General features: G+C 36.4%; 1 protein-coding gene across 2 annotated transcripts in view; it reads right to left on the minus strand.

Annotated features, from left to right (window-relative positions):
• The window catches only part of TDRD15 (tudor domain containing 15), a 688,321-nt gene that overhangs the window by 643,516 nt on the left and 20,792 nt on the right, over nucleotides 1–24,013 (minus strand). The window contains exon 3 of one of the 2 annotated variants that reach the window (XM_053201184.1): nucleotides 18,397–18,476. The gene's annotated coding sequence lies outside the window, so the exon portion shown is untranslated. Of the gene's footprint in view, nucleotides 1–15,539; nucleotides 18,477–24,013 lie in introns of those variants that run through there. The other variant, XM_027033272.2, reaches the window with a different exon arrangement.

The following is a 24,013-nucleotide window of genomic DNA, read 5'->3' on the forward strand; positions in this document are numbered from 1 at the left end:
TCCAGACAGCCTAAAGAAAGAGTGGCAGCCAGAAGCTGAGACTATCCATTTTGGCTACTAAATACTTGATACTTGTCCAGTATGGAACCCTCCAGACTTCTTCCACCCCACTTCCCAGTACTCTAGGCATCCTTTATTTACAGGTGGTTTGCAGCTAATTATATTGGTAGAGCTCCCACTACCCTGAAAAACAAAACAAAACAAAAACCGCTGCTGCTCTCAACTGGTTACATTAAATGAAGTTGAAGTGTCAGAAAATTCTTGGTATGATATACAGGAAAGAATCCAAAAACTTGGGAAAACAGTAATGCCAGAGTTCATTCATTATGAATGATCTACTCACCCACGCTCCTACATCCCCCAAGAGAATCCAGAAGATACTCAGTTGAGGAATTTAGAAATGTATCGGTTGAGGAAAATACCAGTATCATTGAAAAGAGTCAGTATCTGTTCTCTGTTGAGCAAGGCTGCTGGTGATAATGCCCACAAGTAACACGGGTGCTATGATCTCAATAGGAATGATGAGATCTCGGGATGGTGTAAGGGTAGGAGCTTCATTTAACCACTCGAAGGAAAGAGAACATTGTTATTATTGTTACAGTGGCAGTCAGAAGTTTGAGTAGTAGTGACCTTTGGTATCAGATAATTAATGAGAGGACTAAGATGAATGAGTAGCCTGCTAAGATTATACATGATTTATAGAACTCAAAAACCTGAGTCTGGTGAGCATAACCGACATGAGCCACCAAAATAGAGCCATAGCCCTCCACAAAATACTTCTGAGTTACTCCACACACCCCAAGCCACTTAAATGAAGGGGTTACTACATTCCATACATTTCCCCAAGGGAACAGGAGGCACTAGGCATAGGGATATACCTAGATCTTCAGAGGACTGCTGCATGGTAGCTTTGAGTTAATGTTAAACCCTATGAATTCAGAAAGCCACTGTGGTCAACTAATCAAAGATGAATCAAAGTCAGACATAAGCCAGTCTTACAGATACATCAGCGTAACAATGGATTCATCCTATGATCATTTCCCCAGGTCCTTAATGTAGACAGTTGAAACAGATATACTAGGAAATAGAAGAATCCTTGCACTAGCTCTTATGAAGTAAAAAACTCTTTCATAGCGGGAAGGACAAAGTGGACAGACACCTCAAGTACCATCTGCCTAAGTAGTACATTTATAGAAACACCAGATAGCTCTGGAGAATTAGAGAGATTAGCACCACCACCAAATTCTTCCAAGTAGCTCAAGTAAGGATTTCTAACACATCCCCACTTACCCCCCACAACAGGCCTTAAAGAAGGAAAGTTTAATCAAGTGATTTTTCCAATTGAAGTTGCTGGCCCAGTTGTGGCCATTAAAGTAGTCAACCCAACTCCTATAACCTGGCATGCAGCTACTTTTCTGGCAAATTCTTTTTCTACCATCCAACAGACAGAGTAGTCAAGGCAGCTTGTGCTCACTTAACAGTGACAGCAGCAACTTTTCACGGTTTTGTTTCAGGGCAGGCCAACACTCAGGTTCTGCAAAACAAAGTAATCTATAGGAACCTTGATTTTTCCCAGTTCCATAGAGTAAGGCTTTAGTGTATACTAACACACTGATGGATTCTAGAAAGCAGGAAGCATCAGATGAAATATTCATCTTGATAAGACACATGTGGCAAAGAACCTGAGAAAAATTCCATGAAAATATAGAGGTCTGAAACATCAGTGACAATTGTGGACTCCAGTGATCTGAGGCAGGTCAGGCTACTCCCTAACAAAGCAAAAGGCAAATATCCATACATTTCGTCTCCACTTCCAAAAAGCAAGTATACTGACTGCTCGGAGGGTTTCTTTGGATTCCAGAGGCAACAGGCATGGTACACTGCATTGCCACCTCCCTCTTAACCCACCCCTATGGCCTAGGGCTAAGTTCCCAGTGACCAGCTGACTGAGGAAGATCAGATTGATGCAGCATTATTACTCAAGTAGCCTTGCAGAGAACAATGGAGATGTAAGATGTTGTGAGGAATTTAAGATGTCCACATGCCTGATCAAAATCTTTGAAATAAGATATTTGAGGATTAGAAATGGAAAGTGTAGGAAAAGGTACATCAACAGAAGGAGCATATAGTATTTTTGACCAATCAGAAAAGGACAATAAGAGAAAACTTACGCTGCAGAAAACTTCAGATTTTGGGTTTACATGAGTGGCAGTGGCAGGAGTGGCCATTTATCACTGATTATAAGGTTCTGTTCCTGATGCAAAACTAGCATCAGTAGGAAACAACATTCAACAACTTAATCTAGGGTTACATGGAAACAAGGGCAACAGTGGACATTTTCTCATCGGGCAAATCAGGCAATATGATTTTGGATAACTACTAGATATGTAATACCCTTTTTAATTTATGCTTTTTAATTCAGCCAGTGTGTCTGTGACTTTCAAATAAGAACACTATGATTCAGTTAGCATCCTAAAAGGACACAAATGGTTTCAAGGTCTTTGAGGAGACTTTTTAAAAAGGTTTTTCTAAAGGGTTAAGGAAATCAAAAAAGAATGGTGCAGTATCCTGGGACTAGCAACAAAAAGTGTGAAGGAACAAGGACACAGAGTGGATATTGAATCCTAGAGAGAGTAGCTGTATGACAGGACAATTCAGCTGAAGCTGTGGCCTTCAGTAGAGGGACACACCCAACTTACAGCAAGATAGCAGTCAGGGAAGACAGTAAATAAACACAGGAATCTTGCTGTCTTCCCACCTTCTAATCTGCCAGTGCATCCCATTGGTCAAACCTAACTGAATGCCAGAGGGCAAAACAGCCTATTGGTGCAGTCTATGAAGGTCATCCTTTGGAAAATAGAGCAGGTTGGAGAATAGTGGAGAATAAATTTGGAGGGAAAAAATGAAAATATCTAGCACACTCTAGATCTCTTATTAGTCATTCAGATCCTCTATTAGTCATTCAGTTCATTTTCAGGTTTATATGGCAAAAGGTATTAGGGTTAAGATACCAAAATTTACAGCATTTTTTCATAATACTACAAAGATACAACACTGCCTAGGTAAGAGAAAGAAAATGGTCTTGAAGAGTAACCAAGAGTATTTAGGCTGAAGAGTACTTTGTATGGTACTCTTTCACTCTTTCTCTAAGGAATGTCCTCCCAGTTAACAGCCCCTACATCTTCATAGTTTTGTGTGCAAAAATACAAGAATTTCAAAATCAAATTAGTTTTCTAAAGTCTGTAGGTTCTCCAGCAAAAGAAACAAACTTGATTTTTTTTTATGTTTATTTATTTTTGAGAGACAGAAAGACAGAGACATAGTCTCTGGGCAGAGAGAGAGGGAGACACAAAATCTGAAGCAGGCTCCAGGGCTCTGAGTTGTCAGCACAGAAACCTACGTAGGGCTGGAACCCATGAGTGGCGAGATCATGACCTGAGACAAAAGTCAGATGCTTAACTGACTGAGCCACCCAGGTGCCCCGAAGAAAAAATAAACTTTCAACCATCTTTGTTTCTTCTTTACCTCTCACATCCAATCCATCAGCAAGACTTGGTGGCTCAACCTCCAAAATATATTCTACATATACTGTTTTCTGGTATTAAGCCTCATTACAGTAAACTATCATCACTGCTCAAATAATCTTTCGAATGAGAAAAAAGGTTAAAACACTCAATCTTCCAGCTATTCTATTCTAGTCTGTTGGATTTTCCTAATAACAATCACCATTATCCAAAATCATACTGTTCATTGTTTACTTATTGTCTTCTTCTTCATAAGGTGATAAGCTCCACAAGTGCTAAAAGTTGGCCACTTTATATTCTCCAGAACCTCGGATACTGCTGGACGAACAGTAGGCACTTAATAAATTTTTGATAAATGAATAAATGAATCTTAAAGCACTCTTCAATATTGAGTTTACCAAGAAAGTCACCCTATACTTTAATTAATATGTATACTGTTGTTCTGTGTGTGTTTGTGTAGGTATTTTGGAGGAGACCATGCATTCTTTGTTTTCAGGAATCCTATGAGGTTATGAATGGACTTCACTGATGTCTAAGTTGCATGTAACTTTCAAAAGAGAAATACATTTTATTAACTATTATCCATAGTAGGATATAAAAGTGACGAATTATTTACATTTTAAGAGGTTAAAATGATAATATCCTCTTTGGTTTGTCATCTTGTCCAACAGGCTATATTAGTTTTGAGCATTAAAAAGCAGGAATTAAAAACAATCAAATTAGTTATCTAAAGTCTTTTGTATGCCATGGCAGGAAAGAAATGATTCTACATGTTTCTACAGAAACAACACAGAGTCAGTGACAAATTCACTAGTTTACTAATTGTCCTTACATTGGTGAAGATCCTGAGAAATAAGACACAATTCCATGCTTCCGGTAACTCAAAAATCTATGTAAGATCTAAATCAATAAAGTTAAATCCAAGGCAAGCGATAATATAACAGCACAAACAAAAACATGGGAGCACCAAAGAGGGCACTGTGTCACCTTTGTTCAGTTAAGGCAGGCTTTAAAAGCTAAACTTGAGTTGAGCCAGGGTCAGGTAATAAAGGACTCTACCATGCTGAAGAGTTGGGATTTTAGCTCGCACTGAATGCTGTCTTTGACAGACATGGGCAGGTCACCTTTGTTTTAGGCACATTAGATTGACAAGATTATAAAAGGCTAATGGGACACAAGAGAGAACAAAAATCAGTTACGAGGTGATTTCTTTCACTCCCTGCAAAGGGCAAACTAGAGCAGAGTTCATCAACCTCTGTGAGGTGACTGTGAAACACAAAGCAAAACTTTCCTCTAAAGTTCAGGTCAAATAGCACACAGGCCATGAAATGTTTTTCTTCTCTTAGCATTACCATAAAAAGGCTTCAAGTTTTTGGGGGCACCTGCGTGGCTCAGTTGGTTAAACATCCAACTTTGGCTCAGGTAATGATCTCAAGGTTCATGAGTTTAAGCCTCACATTGGATTCTCTGCTGTCAGTGCAGAGCCCACTTGGTATCTCCTCTCTCTCTCTCTCTCACTCTCAAAAATAAACATTTAAAAAAAGACTACGTTTTTTGGAGTGTTTTGGGGGGGCACTTCCAGAAGCCAGCTAAATGAAATCCAGTGAGAAAACCAGAAAAATTATTTTAAATTTCCCTTCTGGGGTATTTCTTCTTTCAGGTATGAGGAAACCACATTTGCTAAGAAATACCAGGAAAACCTTTTCATTGCTCTAGGTATTTCAAATGTGTCATGTGTACTTTCCAAATTAAATGGCACTACATAAAAATGGTACCAAAAATTCAAAAAAAAAAAAAAAAGAAAGAAAGAAAGAAAAAGTGACAGAACCATCAACTCCTCCACTCCTTTAGGAAAGAACAAACAATCCAACCTGCCCAGTTAGACAACTCCTCAAAACATCTTGCTGCTCACAAATTTCTGGAAGCCTCCTCCATTTGTGACTTTCATAGCCTCTCCACACTGCTGTACCAGGAAAACACACTTTAGTTATACTGACTTTATCATGAGTTACTTTCCCTTTTAAACTTTTCCCTGACTGGCCGTTTTTCCAAGTAATATTAATCCGTTGACTCCTGAAGTTTTATCACTTGGCATTACTCACACATTTTGACTTTCTTCAAGAGCCTGTTCTTCCAACCTGACCACAGAACTAGCCAAGTACCCTGATCTTTGTATGGATCTTGAATGAGATTTAAATGAATCATAATCTAGGATTCCTTTTTCACTACAACTTGCTAGCCACACCAAACCTTCCTGAATACTGGGAAGAATATATCTAAAGAATAAAAATCATCAGAAACAAAAAAGAGAAGGAAAAAAATTAAAGCATTTGGTTTAAGCGATTTTTATTTTTATGATTGTTTCTTGGATAGTCAGCTCATCGTAAAAAGTTAGTACTGGGTCTCCACCTGGTGGCCAAAATTTCTATTTTTAAATTCTAAAGGACCTCATTATTTTTTGGTCTATCTTCTTGACAGCGAATTACAGAAGATAAAAGACACGATTAATTATCCTAAAAAGAATGGACAAACTCATGTAGTTAATAATTCAGAAGATTATAAATTTGATAATATACAATTTAAAGGTATACTTATAAAATAAAGCCCAACAACTCTTAAGAATTGAGCCAAATCTCATGCAAGAAAAACAAAAACATAAGTATGTTCTGAATTGAGCACAGAATTGAGAAATTCTATCACAGAAATTGCACTTATTATTCAGCAAATATTTATGGGGCACATATGTCGACAATTCCCTCCGAGTATAGGGACTATAGTGAAGATTAGCAAATTTCTTCCCTTCAAAGAGCTTATGTTTTACTGTGGAGAGAGAAACATGAACAAGTATACACCGTAAGATCAGTCTGCCATCAATGTTATGACATAAAATAGAGTAAGAGGATAGGGAGTTATGCAAGTGAGGATATGTTCTTTTATAGAGAAAGGTCAGGATTGGCTTCTATCAGGCAATATTGGAATAAGAGACTTGAATGAAATGAAAACTGTATACACTCCTAAGGAAAAGTATTTTAGGCCAAGGAATAGTATGCACAAAGGGTCTAAGGTAGAAACATGCTTCAAGATCATTAAGTGAACAGCGTGGCCGGAGAAGACTGAGTGATGACAAAGGTTGAAGAAGGAAACATAGGAGAGGCAGCAATTCACCAGATCTTGCACAGTCTTAGAGGCCACTCAAAGATTTTGAATTCTATTCCAAATTCGGAAGAAAGCCACTGGAGATTTTGGACCTAATCATATTGGGTTTTAATAGGCTCACTCCACCAGCTTTGTAAGACAGAATGGGTATACAGGGGAGAGGGCAAAAGAGGCAATAGGGAGACCAGTTACAAGTCTGCTGCAATAGTCCCAGTCAGACATGCAGCAGCTCCGGCTCTGGCGGTAGCAGTGCACAGAGTACAAGAGGGATGCGTTTCAGAGGCAGAACAACAGGGAGGTTTGTGAAGGAGGAGGAGAAGAGCAATCAAGGATAACATCAAAGTTTTCTTCTCATGACAAGTAGGTGAACAGACGTCAATTACTAAGATGAAGAACACTGGGGAACATCAGCTTTGGGAAGAAAAAGAAGAATTTTAGGCATGCTAAGTTTGAATTGACTATTAGGCATCCAGTTGAAAATTTCAAATATGTGGTAGGATATATGGGTCTACAATGCAAGGGAAATATAAAAATGGAGATACAAACCTCAAGCAAGTGTTTTGTAACTTGTGTTGTTAATCAATGGGAAACCACGAATGGCTCACTCAGTATAATCTACCAGAATGAGTTGAACACATGTCAAATTGATGGCAAAATAATTCAGGACATGTGGGTAAATTTTACTATTGATTAGTTTCAAAGCACCTCATACATGTTGACCATTATATAATGTCAGGCAATATAATGTGGAAAGAAAAGTTTCAGTCACTACACAGAAGCTTTCAGTTCTGGTAAGCTGACAAGATAAATAAAAATTTAAAAAAAAAAAAAACATGAAACAAGCAATAAGAATGAGCAAGATAGCAGGGAAAGAAAATCCACGACAATAAGCATGAATCACATGAAGTGACAAAGGCCAGAAGGACAATGGTAGTTACATGACCAGAAGGCTAATTAGAAAACAAAACTTGTCACTTTTTTAAAAAGCTAAAATCTAAGCTTTCCATCTAAGAATTCCATTTCACATTTAGGAAAAGTATTTCAAATAGTAAGTCACATGAACATCCCAATTCTGTAATATAGTCAAGTAAAAACATCCCAGATAAGTGAATTTTTAAGTCATATGAGATTCATATTTCTGGACTTGACTACATTTGTTGTTCTGGCTAGCTGCTTTCATACTCATAATGTAAACTTTTATGTACAGATAATATTACCAGTAAATTCATGATAAAAAGGTTATACTCCAAACACTGAAAATCTCAGCACACTGTGCAGATTTCTCCTTTGGAGATAAAGTAGATCAAGTTTTCTGACAAAGAATGACCAACATTGTGGCTAATAAAATTCCTGCTGCATGGTATACATTTAAGTCAACACATATTTTTGCTCGACATATTTGTTGAATGTTCACTATATACTGAGCCCTATATTAAGTATTAAAATTTGAGGTGATACTTTTTAAGTATTAGAGATTGATATGATAGTCTCTATCCTTAATAAACATAATTAGGTATACTAATAAATTATATTGCATTCTTAGCACTATCTAGAGTGGGGTAGGGTAGGACCTCAATTAATAAATGTTTGCTGAATGAACAGTTAATTGAGTCTCTTTCTTTGGTTTAGGGTGATATTCAGAATGTAAAGGAGGAGCCATTTTTATAATCAGGTAGATAATATCCAGCATGGAATTAGGGAACCTTCCCATAATGAGTTTAGTCTGGAGAACAAAGATATAGCAAGCAGATGGTCCTTTTTTTTTTTTTCCTTGCATTTCTGATCCAAGCAGTCCAGAGATATTTACAGGAAAGCTTACTGGTGCAAAGTCTCCAAATAAAACTTTTCTTGTTTCTTTTGTGCCTGCCCCAAAGGTCCAACTTAGTTCAGATTCCCAACAAAAATCTCTTAAGTGGGATATAATGAACAAATTGCAAACATTTTTGATGACTTTGAGCTATCCCTGAAAATATCCATCACTACACTCTATAAAAAAGAGGAAACCCAGAGCACGTTTATAGTAAGCAAAAATCAGGAGGTCAACAACAGGGGCTACCATAGATACAGAGAAAAGGAACCCTTTTTCATTTTGAGAGTGTAAACTGATGCAACCATTGGGAAAGCAATCTGATAATGTTTTCTGAAACTAAGTATGCCCACACTCCTACAACCCCATTCATGGTCAAATACACTATAGAATGTTAACTTTAAATTAGGACTAAAATAGAACTGTATGATGAAAATCCCAAAGCATAAACAGAAAGTAAAATACATGTTACATAAAATGAATCCTTTTTGTACAATGTAGTTCACTACCAAGCAGAAGATATTTACAGTGTCCCAAAATGACAAAGAAGTAATATCCATGCCTGCACTAATCCAGTACAGGAGCCACTATTTGCATGTGGCTATTTAAATTTAAACTAATTAAAATTTAAAAGTCAACTCCACAATCCAGTAGTTACTATGGCTCAATAGCTTACACGTAGCTAGTGATCCTTGTAGTGGAAATACCAGAATAACATTTCCAACATCACAGAAAGTTCTATTGGATAGTTCTGATCCCGAGTATACAAGAAACTCCTGCAAATCAGTAGGGGGTAGGGGGGAAACCCAATAGTAAACTAGGAAAAGGACATGTACAGGTTAACAAGAATTTTTTTTAATGCTCAAAAGTAGTAATAACACAACTAAAACCTAAAATACTGTATATCATTATTATACCATTAATACTAAAAAAAAAATCAAAGTTGGGCAATGTCAAGTATTGATGAGAATGTGAAGGTACAGGAACAATCATGTAGAAGCGTACACTAGGGAAGCCATTCTGGAAAGCAATCTAACACTTCTCAAATATATGTATTCCTTCTCAGAAATCCTATTCATGACATATACTAAAAATTATCACCAAGATCCATCACTGGAACATGTAGGATTCATTAAAGAACTGTGGAAAAGGAAGAGGAAAAAGGACATATGAGGGAAGGGAGGCAGAGGGATAGAGATAGAGACAGGAAGAGAGATGGATACAGGTATCCATCATCCAAAATGATGACATTTGTCATCAGTGACAAAACTGAATGGCTTGGTTTTAACATCTGAAGAAAGAATTGATGATCAAAAGTCACTGCTAGAAATTATCCAGAACACACAAAGAAGTTAAAACCATGGAAGGTGGTTTTTAAAAGAAAAAGGGTCTAGAATGAGAATATCTAATTTGTATCTAAATGAATTTCCTAAAGGAAGAGAGAATGGAGAAGAAATACTGGAAGAGAATATGGTGAGAATTTTTCAGACTTACAAATGACACCAATTTACAGATTCAAGAACACCAATGAATCTAGAAAATAACTGCAATGCAAATTAAGAAGTATTAGTATCCAAGGGTCACTGGGGTGGCTCAGTCAGTTAAGCATCTGACTCTTGATTCTGGCTCAGGTCTTGATCTCACGGGTTCATGAGACTGAGCCCCGCACTGGCCTGCACACTGACAGCAAGGAACCTTCCTGGGATTCTCTCTCTCTCCCTCTCTTTCTCTGCCCCTCCTCCCCTCGCACTCTCTCAAAATAAATGAGTAAGCTTTTAAAAAAATGTATTAGTATCTAAAATCAATACAGAAAAGACAACAACCCAACTAGAAGGTGGGGGGCAGTGGGGGGAATAAAGGAACAGGGATTTTATTAAGGCAGTAGCATAAATAGGCAATAAGCCAAAGGTGTAACTAATTTATTATCTAAGAAATTGCCCACTAAAACAACAGTGGGAACACAGCCATGGTGAGAAGATGGAGAGTTGGGCCTTTGTGGCCACCATATCAGAAGAACTGGGGTGGTGAACATGACCTGCTGGTCAAGTGATTGGTTACTTAAAATGGGACTGAACAATTAAGTAAATATACTGAGAATTAGTGGAGGCCGGTATCTCATTACAATTATGAAAAAGGGGAAGGTATAGAGTTCAGTAAATACTTGTGACTTTCAATATTTAGAGAAAATACATGTAGAAGTAGATATGAATGTATATGTAGACATATACATGTTAATACAAATATAACTACCAACTGAAAGGGGTAGAAACAAGACAGACAGTATAAATCAACACACAAAAGTCCAGATCTCAGTTTATAATTATTATTCACTAAAAGATAGCAGGATTCCTTGAAATGGCTGATTCTAAGGTTAAGGTACTCTACGGTAAGGAAGGGTTCAAAGTATTATGGGTACATATTAAAATAGAGCAATCAGTTCAAAGGAGTTCACACTGGCCATTCCTGTGACAATTTAGGGATCAAAATGCATAATGATAGTAATGGATTATAACTTTTAAAATAAAATAGAAATCCATGACTCATTACTGATATGAGTACAGGAATGAATAAGTTAATAATCTGTGTATCTAGAAGGAATGATGGAATTAGAAAATCATTTGGCAACCATTATAGTCATATTTGATTAAACAAGAATTAAGGATTCCAAAACTAGTAGCTGAATGATGAATAAGAGGCTATTTATACAACCTTATAAAATAATTACAACTACTCATTAATCAAACATAAAAATTACAGATAAATCTGGGAGACACTACCCTAGGAAAATGATATTAGGAAAATGATATAAGTTGACATCATCGGTAAGGGGACAAACTAATATTGTGTGCTTCCTCATAGAAGTACAGAAGAACAGAGCATCATTCCTATGGAATCCATGCCATGCCAAAATGCATACCAGAAATCTAATCACAAGAAAACATCAAACCCAAATTCAGAGTCATTCTACAAAAACTGGCCTGTGTTCTTCAAAATTCTCAAAGTCATGAATGTCAAGAAAATTGAGAAAGCGCTCCAGAATGAAGAAGACTAAGAAACATGACTACCAAAGGCGACACATGACTTAGATTTAATCCAAGATCAAAAAAAGAGCAATTATAAAGAACACCATTAGAATAATTGGCAAATTGTGAATGTAGGTCTATGGATTGGATTGTAGGGATTACATGTCCATTTCCTGATTTTATGCAGTGTCCTTGTTTACAGGAAATATACACTGAAGCATTAAAATTAACCATTTGAGAATAGGTTGCATATCTAAGTATATTTATATACATCCATATGCTATATACATACACACAAATCCATATATGTATGTACACATATACATACATACATATACAAACTCAGAAATACAGGGCAAGTATGGTAAATTGAGAAATCTGGGTGAAGATTTAAAAGGAAAAATTTGTAGAAGTATTTAATTTTAAAATTTCAAAATAAATTATGAGATTCATTTTACATCCAAATGAGTAAACATTACATACCTATCAATATTAAGTGTTGGTGAGCATATTAAGAAATACCAATTTTCATAAACTGCTAGTATAATTTTAAAAGTCTGTAAAATAGTCTGGCAGTAACTAGTAAAATTGAACATTGCCACACAGTATGGCTTGGCAGCTAGTCCTAGGAATAAACTCTAAGACACTCTTGCATATGTGCAGAGACGTATACAAAAATGTCTTATGGCATCATTTGTAGAACACAAAACTAGAAAAAATACCAATGTCCAAACAGAAAATTGTGGTATATCCATATAGTAGGGTATCATACAGCAATTAAAATGAATGAGCTCTTCGGCAAATGGTGCTGGGAGAACTGGACAGCAACATGCAGAAGAATGAAACTGGACCACTTTCTTACAACATAAACAAAAATGAACTCAAAATGGATGAAAGACCTAAATGTGAGACAGGAAAGTATCAAAACCCTAGAGGAGAAAACAGGCAACAACCTCTTTGACCTCAGCCACAGCAACTTCTTACTCAACCTGTCTCCAAAGGCAAGGGAAGTAAAGGCAAAAATGAACTATTGGGACCCCTCAAGATAAAGAGCTTCTGAACAGCAAAGGAAACAATCAACAAAATTAACAGGCGACTGATGGAATGAGGAAAGATATTTGAAAATAACATATTAAAGAGTTAGTATCCAAAATCTATAAAGAACTTATTAAACTCAACACCCAAAAACAAATAATCCAGTGAAGAAATGGACAGAAGACATGAATAGACACTTTTCCAAAGAAGACATCCAGATGGCTAACAGACACATGAAAAGATGCTCAACACCACTCCTCATCAGGGAAATACAAATTAAAACCACAATGAGACACCACCTCACACCTGTCAGAATGGCTAAAATTAACAACTCAGGAAACAACAGATGTTGGCGAAGATGTGGAGAAAAAGGATCTCTTTTGCACTGCTGGTGGGAATGCAAACTGGTATAGCCACTCTAGAAAACAGTATGGAGGTTCCTCAAAAAATTAAAAGTAGAACTACCCTACAACTCAGCAATTGCACGACTATTAATCCAAGGGATACAGGTGTGCTATTTCGAAGGGGCACATGCACCCCCATGTTTCTAGCAGCACTATCGACAACAGCCAAAGTATAGAAAGAGTCCAAATGTCCCTCGATGAATGAATGGATAAAGAAGATGTGGTATACATGTGTGTGTGTGTATATAAGCATATATGTGTGTGTATATATATATGTATGTGTATATATGTATACACACACATATACGTACAATGGAGTATTAGCAATCAAGAATGAAATCTTGCCATTTTCAACTATATGGATGGAACTAGAGGGTATTATGCTAGGCGAAATTAGACGGAAAAAGTATCATATGACTTCACCCAAGAGGAGTTTAAGATACAAAACAGATGAACATAAGGGAACAGAAGCAAAAATAATATAAAAACGAGGAGGGGGACAAAACATAAGAGACTCTTAAATACAGAAAACAAACTGAGGGTTGCTGAAGGGGTTGTGCGTGGGGGGATGGGCTATGAGTAAGGGGAATTAGGGAGGACACTTGTTGGAAAGAGCACTGGGTGTTATACACAGGAGATGAATCACTGGAATCTACTCCTGAAATCATTATTGCACTATATGCTAACTAACTTGGTTGTAAATAAATAAATAACTTTTAAAGATAAATAAATAAATAAACAAGTGCTTAAGAACAAAACAATGGGATTATGTCAAAGGAACACAAGAGGCAAGTGAAAGAGGGTTCAACAGCCAAAGCCAGAACAATTAGAATAATAAAGTACACATCACTGGAATATAACCTACAGTATGAAGTAAATATCCACGAGTCCACACTTATAAAAAGGAATGATGAAATATTTAAAATGGGGGAGAAAAGACAAATATCTTCTACAGAAAAAAACCTTAAAAATTATAACACTTAATATATGAAATGCACCTAGAAATGTCTATTTAAAGATGTACAAGATTCTTATGAAAATTATAAAATATTTTTAGAAGATTTTAAAGAAGCTAAGTTTAAGAACATACCATATTCACAGACTTGAAAATTAAATATTATGAAGCTGTAATTCTTCTCTAAATGATCTAGAGATTGAATGCAATTTCAATAAATATCACAACAGTTTACTTTTATAGAAAATTAAAAAGCTAGGGGCGTCTGGGTGGCTCAGTCGGGTGCATCCCACTTCGGCTCGGGTCATGATCTCCAGGTTCCTGGGTTTGGGCCCCACACGGGGTTTTGTGCTGACAGCTCAGAGCCTGGAGCCTGCTTCAGGTTCTGTGTCTCCCTCTCTGCCCTACCCCTGTTCATGTTCTGTCTCTGCCTCTCAAAAATGAATAAATGTTAAAAAAAAATTTATTTTAAAAAAGAAAAGATTAAAAAGCTATCATTAAAATGTTTATGGAAATGCAAAAGCCAACAAGGGCTAAGGCAATCTTTAAAAAGCTAGTGAATACAGGCAGCTTTCAAGATTTAGTGTAAGGTTACAGTAATTAAATACAGTAGGGTCCTTAACTTTATGGTATTGTCAATGAAAGAAACACCAAGTCCAGAAACACATCCAGGATAGTAAACACGTGATTTATGTTCAAGAGGATTTATCAGTTCAACAGAGCATGTACAGCCTTTTTCAATAAATGCTATGAAGTCAAATGAATTTCTATATGTAAAAAGTGAACATTGACCACTTTCCCATAACTAACATCAAAAATTTTAAGTGAATTGTAAATTGAACTCAATAAAATTCTTCTGGGAAACTTTTTCATTAATTTGGGATATTTTAAGATTTCTTCAACAGGACACAAAAAGCACTAAATATAAAGGAAAATAAATGTAGAATTAAGAGCTTGCAATAATCATAAAATATGTACAACCATAAGAAGTTAAAAAAGAAAAGGATGACCAAAAGTGGAAGACAAAGGGCATGATTCAAAATATATAAAGAATTCCTGCAAATCAGTAAGAAAATGTCTGCCTAATAAGAAAGTGGCCCAGAAAGAACAATGAACAATTCTTAATTTAGTGACCACTGGGCATATGAAAAGTTGTTCTACTTTATCAGAAATGGAAAACAAAACTACAGTCAGATACCTGTAACCACCCATAAAGGCCATGCTAAGTGTTGGTGAAGATGTGAAATGGAATTCTTACTCACTAGTGGAAGAATAAACTGGGACAATGACTTTGGAAAACTTCTGGGACAATAATTGCTGACCTACTGAAGCTAGAAATCTACATGTTCTATGAGCCATCAGTTTCTCTCTGAAATATATATCCAACTGAAATATATGCACAAAAGCATCAAGAGTAATGTTCAAGAATGTTCACAGCCATATTCCGTGCAGCCATTCACTGAAACAGAAATCCAAATATCCATCAACAGTGGAATAATTACACATTCATACAATGGAACCACACAGCAAGGAAACCGCTGCACCCCACAACGTAGATGACACTCACCAATGAAATGTTAAGAAGATACTGAACATAAAAAATACATATTGTATTAATTTATATTAAGGTCAATGAGCAAAAAAACTGAACCGTAATGCTTAGGGATCCAGCTTAGGAGGCAAAAATAGGAAGAAAACCAGCAAGGCAATGATCATAGATAGCATGACAAGGATATCGAGGATAATGCAGTTTTACTAATTACAAAGAGACAAGAGGGGCACCTGAGTAACTTGTTTAAGCATCTGACTCCTGGTTTGGGCTCAGGTCATGATGTCCTAGTTTGTGGGATCGAGTCCCGCTTTGGGCTCTGCAATGACAGCACAGAGCCTGCTTGAGATTGTCTCTCTGTCCAGCTCTCTCTGCCCCTCCCCCACAAGAGCCAACACATGCGTGTGTGCTCTCTCTCAAAATAAACAAACTTTAAAAAAAAAATACAAATTATTCTCAGTGACTGGCTGATTACATGGGTCTGTTTACTTTGGGATAATCCTTTAATACTGTACTTTGCTGTGTATATGTTATCTTTCAATTTTGAAAAGTTTAATAACTCCAGATGGATTAAGATTTAAACTTAAAACTCAAACAATAAAAACTTTGCAAAGTGAAAAAAAGGCAGGGAAGGAACTTGGAATATACAATCCATGTGTGAGAGAGACTTTAATTACATGCCTAGGAAATTCAGTGCCTAAAACAGATACACCTGTTTAATTGTATGAAGTGTTAAAACTTTGTTGGCTTGTGTACAAAATATGTGTAAACTGAGGTGATAAACAAGGGGTTAACATCTTACAATATACAAAGTGCAAGCATTAAAGTCAGAAAACTCAGAAAAATTCAGGATCAACACACATGTAAAGTTGTTCAAATTCTCTAGTAATCAGGAAATTAATCATTTGACCTTCTAATACAGGCAGAAATGTTTAAAATACTATAAAATGTATTAATGGTAATGTAGGGAAAAAGGTATTCTCACACACAGTTTTTAAAAGCAATATAGTAACATCTATTCAAACATGTATTCGATTAAAAATATGTTATTTCACCCAGCAATCTCACTACTAAAAAGCTATCTCAGAGAAACAAAGTTACCCCTATATAATGATATACATCCACAGATATGTATCACAGTCATATTCAAGGTGGCAAAAAAATGTCTATCAAAAGAGAAGTTGCTGAAACAAAATTAAAATACATCTGTACTTTTTAAAATCACGCACCCATTTAACAGAACTGCATTACTTAGGTTTTTGATGTGCTAAGCAAGAAAAGTAACATGCAGAAAATTACACGTGATCTTTTTTCTAAAACATAACAAAAGCATGTACATTGTGTTTGTTTACATAATTATATTCATTCACTGAATTATATGCACATGAAGAAAACCTAGACTTATGACCTACCTTGGGGCAGGAGTCAGAAATTCTATGGATGGAAAAATAAGGGGAACCCAAGCAAATGAAAATAAAGTGCAGGAAAAAAAAAAACATACCTAAGAATGAATAACATGGTCATATTTATTCATTTATATTAAATTTATATATATATATATATACATATGTATGTGAGGCTTCTGTAGAATACAATGTTTCTTCAAAAAAATCTGTCGTCTCTTTAGGCAGCTGAAATATATTTTTCCTTTAAAAAAAAAGTCTTAAGTATTGAGAAAATAATCCTAAAAGAGGAGTAGAAATAAAGCTAAAAGGAATTTAAAACCACAGAAATGAATGCCACTAGATGGCAGTAAAACCCTCAAATTATGGAAACATTTTCTTATCTGCTAGAAAAACTTGCTTTTATCTTCATCTCCTAAAAGTATTCAAGTTATGTATATATAGATCACGAATAAAGTCCCTTAAAATATAGACTTTAACCCTTATTAATAAAAGAGGTTAACATTAATATATAATTACCTATATCCTAGGTCATCTATAAGCCATTTTCATTTTTTAAAACTCATGAATAATGCCCTCGAAAAAGTTGACAAAATATTTAATATGTATTCATCTCAAATCTATGTGTAAAATATTGAGGCAAATTGAAGGAATCATATTTATTGAGTTTTAAATCAAGTAGAACACAATGCAAACTAAACGGAACGTTTACAAATAAACTAGTACAGTGGCACATCTACTCTCTGGAATTCAGACAGCCAAAGGACTTAGCATCCCAAAACCAAATAAATGAATAAGCAAGCCATTAGGCAGATAAAATGTGTCAGACTTTTTCACTGAAATTCACTTTACTCATTACCAGGCCTCTACTCTTACTATACACCAAGAGCGCTGAGGATTCTTTATAACATGGTTTATAAGTTATCCAGTTGTTCCAGTTACTACCTCAAGGCTTAGTGTATAAAACACAACTATTCTATTAAGTTTATGGGTCCTGAAGCTTAGGAATTTGGATATGAACATGATGGAGCTGGCTTGTCTCTGTACAATGCCCATGGCTTCAGCAAGGAAAACTCAAATGGTTGGGGTCTGGAACTGTTGACAGGAAGCCCTACACATTGCCTCCCCACATGGCTTGGGTTTCCTCACAACCTGGATGTGGTATTTGGATTTCTTGCATGATGGTCCAAGACACCAGGTACAAGTGCTCCAGAAAATAAGGTGAAAGCTACGTTACTGTTTGTGAACTACCTTTTTAAGATCACACAGCATCACTTCTACTCTATGCTTTGGTCACAGCACTCATAAGCCTGCACAGATCCAAGGGAAGGATAATTATATTCCCCTTCTTGATGGGAACAGCTAAGTCAAAGTAGATGAAAGCTTAGAAAATATTACCGAGACAATCTTTGGATAATAAAGTGTGACGCAGTTTGCCCTCTGGCCCCAGTTCATATCATTCCCATATGTAGAATATACTACACCCTCCCCCAAGACCTCCAAAGTCTCAATCCATTATGGCATCAGAACAGTCTCAGACCTCATCATCTAAATCAGGTCCAAGTGTAGATTAGGCTCCCAGAAGTAGTTCCCCAAGGACAATCCTCTTGATCTGAAGACCTATGAAACAAAGTGGCATGTTAGCCCACACACATCCAACATACCACTGTGGGGCAAGCATAGAACAACTTCTATAGGCACACTCATTCAAAACTAAGAATCAGAACACATGCAGTAATTGCTTGGAAATCTCTTGAATTTCCAAATTGCTTGGAAACTAAATCCTCAGTTCATTAGATAGATTTTCATGTTTTCCATACTATGGCAGTGGCAATTTTGCTAGATTTTCTTTAATATATATAACAAAGATTTCCAGTCTCCTTTCCTCCAGCTTTCAACATTTTCCTCAACTTCCTTAAAGCCCTCACTGACAGCCTCCTTGAGGACCTTCAGGCTTCCTTCCAGTTTCTGCCCACTCTTCAGTCCAAAAGTTATAGCAACATCTCATGTCTGGTACCAAAGTCTATTCCATTTATTATTTATTTCCATGTAACAACTTATTCTGAAACCCAGTGATAAAAATAATAATATTATGTCACAGATTCTATGAGACAGAAATTTGGAGAAAACATCGAAAAGTTGGCTTATCTGTGTTCCACAATGTCTGGGCCTTATCTAGGGAGACTCAAATGGTCCTACACTGGAACTATCAAAAAAAAAAAAAAAAAAAGGATGTAAACATAACCTGTTCATGTAGCTTCAGTTCCCTCAAAGCATGGAGGCCTCAAGGTAATTGGATTACTTACATGGCAATGCAGCATTAAGCATAACTATTCTAGTGAACAAGTCAGAGGTACATAGCCTAATATGTACCTCACAAATCAAGCACCATCACTTCTCCATACTCTTTGAAAAGAGTATGGAGACAGGAGATAGTGTTGTGGCCAAATTCAGAAACTAAAATCCTCTCTGTCAGTTTATCTAGAAATGAGTGATGAAAACAAAGTACTACAGGCAATACGCACAATGACAGGAGGGAACACGAATGCTTGTAACACATGTGTTTTTTCTGTCTCTCAAAATCCTATTAAAATAACATGGAAAAAAATAACATGGGAAAAAGAGCCACTTTGGGTTCCTCATGCACTGAACAAAGAAGAAGAGTTGTATATATTGACTGAGGCGCCTGATCCAGCTTCTACTAGAGAACTAGGGTAGAAATTAAACAAGAGATGAGAAGACTATTCCCAGAATCCAAATGATTGCCTGTATTACCTCCAAGTGCTTCCTTATTGAATGGTAGAAGTTTAATGACAAACTAGGGAAGTCTTGGCTGCAAAAGTAACTGCCCTATGATAAACAACTGGACACAAAACCTAGAGAACATATAAAACTGTTTGCAGGTGTTGCACAGCACCCATGGAAGGGCTACAATCCTTGAGAAAGGTAACATCGTGATTCGTCCAAAATTATTTGAACCATGGGCAGGAAGTGAGGTCAAGCATGGAGCAGTTTTACTGAATTAAGGATGCAGAAATCAAAGGTCAAGGCTATTTATAGCAACTGGGATTTGTGTGCCACAGTTAGAGCCACAGAGGATGAAACTCAGAAGCCTGCATGGTAATTCTCTAGGTCCTCAGTGAACTCCTAGTCCACAAAGCTACAGGGCAAGACTCCATAGTTAGTGTAGCTATGTTAAGAGGTTGAAAGCTGAGAAGAGATTCTGGAGGCAACAGAGTGCTTGGGAGATTTTGCAGTTTGGGCCAAGCCAGAATAGAAGCACCCTGGAAAAACAACCCAGGCATTCAGCAGAGACCCCAGAAAAGTTATGCCATAGAAGATACAAAAAGCATGAAAACAAAATTAAATAGATGTGCCCTTAAACTAGATCTTGATAAAATCCAAGTGATCCATTAGCAATTTAACCACCTACCAGAACAAAAATTTTAAATCTTAAGAGGATAACATAATCCAAAACTACAATATACATACACAGTGTCTTCCCTGTAATTAAAAACCAGGGAAGAAAGAGGAAAAAGCGACAGATAACCAAGAGAAATTATTAAAGTAGACATTAATGATAAAAACTCTCAAACTTGGACTAGAAAATATCTTCCTCAACCTGATTAAAGGTTAAAACACCTATCACAAATATCATACTTAATGGTGTAAGACAGAAGGCCTTTCTCCTAACATGGATGAGACATGGATGCCTGCTTTCACCACTTTTCAACGTTATACTGGAGTACTCTCTGCCAAGAAAAAAAAGAGGGAAAGGATCCAAATGGAAAGGGAAAACTTAAATTTTACTTGCATACAACATTCTATATGCAGAAAATCCAAAGAACTATACTCATACACATATAAATTAGAATAAACAAGTACAGAAAGGTTACAGAATACAAGGTTAAAATTCAAAATCAATTGTATTCCGGTAAACAATGAATTAGAGAATTAAATCAACAATATATTTCATGCAACAAAGGAAGAAAATATCTAGAAATAAAGAGTAAGAGTTTCAAGACTTGTGCACTAAAACTTACAAACATTGTAGATGGAAATTAAAGATAAACACACAGATATTCCCTGTTCATGGATTGGAAGATTCAATATTGTTAAGATACCAAGTCTCCCCTAAAGAATCTATAGATTGAATCAACTGCTGTAAAATCTAGTTTTGTTTTTTTTAGAAATAAAAAATGATCCTCACATTCATGTGGAAATGTAATAGACCCAAAACAGCAAAAGCAATCCGGAAAAAAAGAGAGAGAGAGAACTTACCCTTTGATTTCAAAAATATTCCAAAGCTATAGTAATCACAACAGTGAAGTACAGGCAAGAGACTAGTCCCATAGATCAACGGAAGAGTATTAAGAGTCCATAAATAAATCATTTTGGGTCAAGTGATTTTGCCAAAGGTTCCACAACAACTCAGTGAACACAGAATAGCCTTTTAAAATAAATGGTGATGCCAAGAAGAATAAATTACCTAGGGATAAATCTAACCAAAGATGTAAAAGATCTGTATGCTGAAAACTATAGAAAGCTTATGAAGGAAATTGAAGAAGATATAAAGAAATGGAAAAACAGTCCATGCTCGTGGATTGGAAGAATAAATATTGTCAAAATGTCAATACTACCCAAAGCTATCTACACATTCAATGCAATCCCAATCAAAATTGCACCAGCATTCTTCTCAAAGCTAGAACAAGCAATCCTAAAATTCATATGGAACCACAAAAGGCCCCGAATAGCCAAAGTAATTTTGAAGAAGAAGACCAAAGTAGGAGGCATCACAATCCCAGGCTTTAGCCTCTACTACAAAGCTGTCATCATCAAGACAGCATGGTATTGGCACAAAAACAGACACATAGACCAATGGAATAGAATAGAAACCCCAGAACTAGACCCACAAACATATGGCCAACTCATCTTTGACAAAGCAGAAAAGAACATCCAATGGAAAAAAGTCTCTTTAACAAATGGTGCTGGGAGAACTGGACAGCAACATGCAGAAGATTGAAACTAGACCACTTTCTCACACCATTCACAAAAATAAACTTAAAATGGATAAAGGACTTGAATGTGAGACAGGAAACCATCAAAACCCTAGAGGAGAAAGCAGGAAAAGACCTCTCTGACCTCAGCCGTAGCAATTTCTTATTTGACACATCCCCAAAGGCAAGGGAATTAAAAGCAAAAATGAACTACTGGGACCTTATGAAGATAAAAGGCTTCTGCACAGCAAAGGAAACAACCAACAAAACTAAAAGGCAACCAACGGAATGGGAAAAGATATTTGCAAATGACATATCGGACAAAGGGCTAGTATCCAAAATCTATAAAGAGCTCACCAAACTCCACACCCAAAAAACAAATAACCCAGTGAAGAAATGGGCAGAAAACATGAATAGACACTTCTCTAAAGAAGACATCTGGATGGCCAACAGGCACATGAAAAGATGCTCAACGTCGCTCCTCATCAGGGAAATACAAATCAAAACCGCACTCAGATATCACCTCAGGCCGGTCAGAGTCGCCAAAATGAACAAATCAGGAGACTATAGATGCTGGAGAGGATGTGGAGAAATGGGAACCCTCTTGCACTGTTGGTGGGAATGCAAATTGGTGCAGCCACTCTGGAAAACAGTGTAGAGGTTCCTCAGAAAATTAAAAATAGACCTACCCTATCACCCAGCAATAGCACTGCTAGGAATTTACCCAAGGGATACAGGAGTACTGATCCATAGGGGCACTTGTATCCCAATGTTTACAGCAGCACTCTCAACAATAGCCAAATTATGGAAAGAGCCTAAATGTCCATCAACTGATGAATGGATAAAGAAATTGTGGTTTATATACACAATGGAGTACTGCGTGGCAATGAGAGAATGAAATACGGTCCTTAGTAGCAACATGGATGGAACTGGAGAGTGTTATGCTAAGTGAAATAAGCCACACAGAGAAAGACAGATACCATATGGTTTCACTCTTATGTGGATCCTGAGAAACTTAACAGAAACCCATGGGGGAGGGCAAGGAAAAAAAAAAAGAGGTTAGAGTGATAGAGAGCCAAAGCATAAGAGACTCTTAAAAACTGAGAACTGAGGGTTGATGGGGGGTGGGAGGGAGGGGAGGGTGGGTGATGGGTATTGAGGAGGGCACCTTTTGGGATGGGCACTGGGTGTTGTATGGAAACCAATTTGACAATAAATTTCATATATTGAAAAAATAAATAAAAATAAATGGTGATGTAAAAACTGGAAATCCACCTGCAAAAAAATAAAGCTATATCCCACCTCATACCACATACAAAAATTAACTCAAAATAGATCAGAGACCTAAATATAAGTTAAGATTTTAAAACTCTTAGGAAAAACTTTTATAAATATTCGCCATCTTGGATTAGGTAATGACTTCCTATGTATGACACCAAAAGCAAATGCAAAAGCAACAAAAATATGGATACACACTGAACTCCATCAAAATTAAATAATTTGTGTTTCAAAGGGAGATCAAAGTGAAAAGACAACCCAAAGTGGGGGAAAATATTTATAAACCATATACAGGATAAGGGGCCTGTATCCAGAAACAAACTCTTACTACTCAACAAGAAAGAGACAAAAAAAATATTAATGGTAACAATTTTTGAAAACTTTTATTTAAGGAAGATATACAAATGGCTAAGAAGCACATGGAAAATACTCAATATCATTAGTGAAATGCAAACTAAAACCAAAAGATACATTTTCACATCCACTAGGATGGCAAGAATGAAAATGACAGATGAAGAACCAAGAGATGGTTCTTTGAAAATATAAGCAAAACTGATAAATCTTTAGCCAGACTCATCAAGAAAAAAGAGAATTCAAATGAAATGATAAATGGAGAAATAACAAACTACACCACAGAAATAAAAGGTAAGACTATTATGCCAACAAATTGGACAACCTAGAAGAAATGGATAGATTCCTAGAAGCATAACCTTCCAAAATTGAATCAGGAAGCAACAGTAAATTTGAACAGACCAGTTACTAGCAATGAAATAGAATCAGTAGTCAAAAAATCTCCCAACAAACAAAATCCAGGACCAGACAGCTTCACAGGTGAATTCTACTAAACATTTAAATGATTTAAAGGATTTAAATTTAAAGAAG

This window comes from Acinonyx jubatus, chromosome A3 (assembly GCF_027475565.1).
Source record: "Acinonyx jubatus isolate Ajub_Pintada_27869175 chromosome A3, VMU_Ajub_asm_v1.0, whole genome shotgun sequence".
NCBI lineage: Eukaryota > Metazoa > Chordata > Mammalia > Carnivora > Felidae > Acinonyx > Acinonyx jubatus.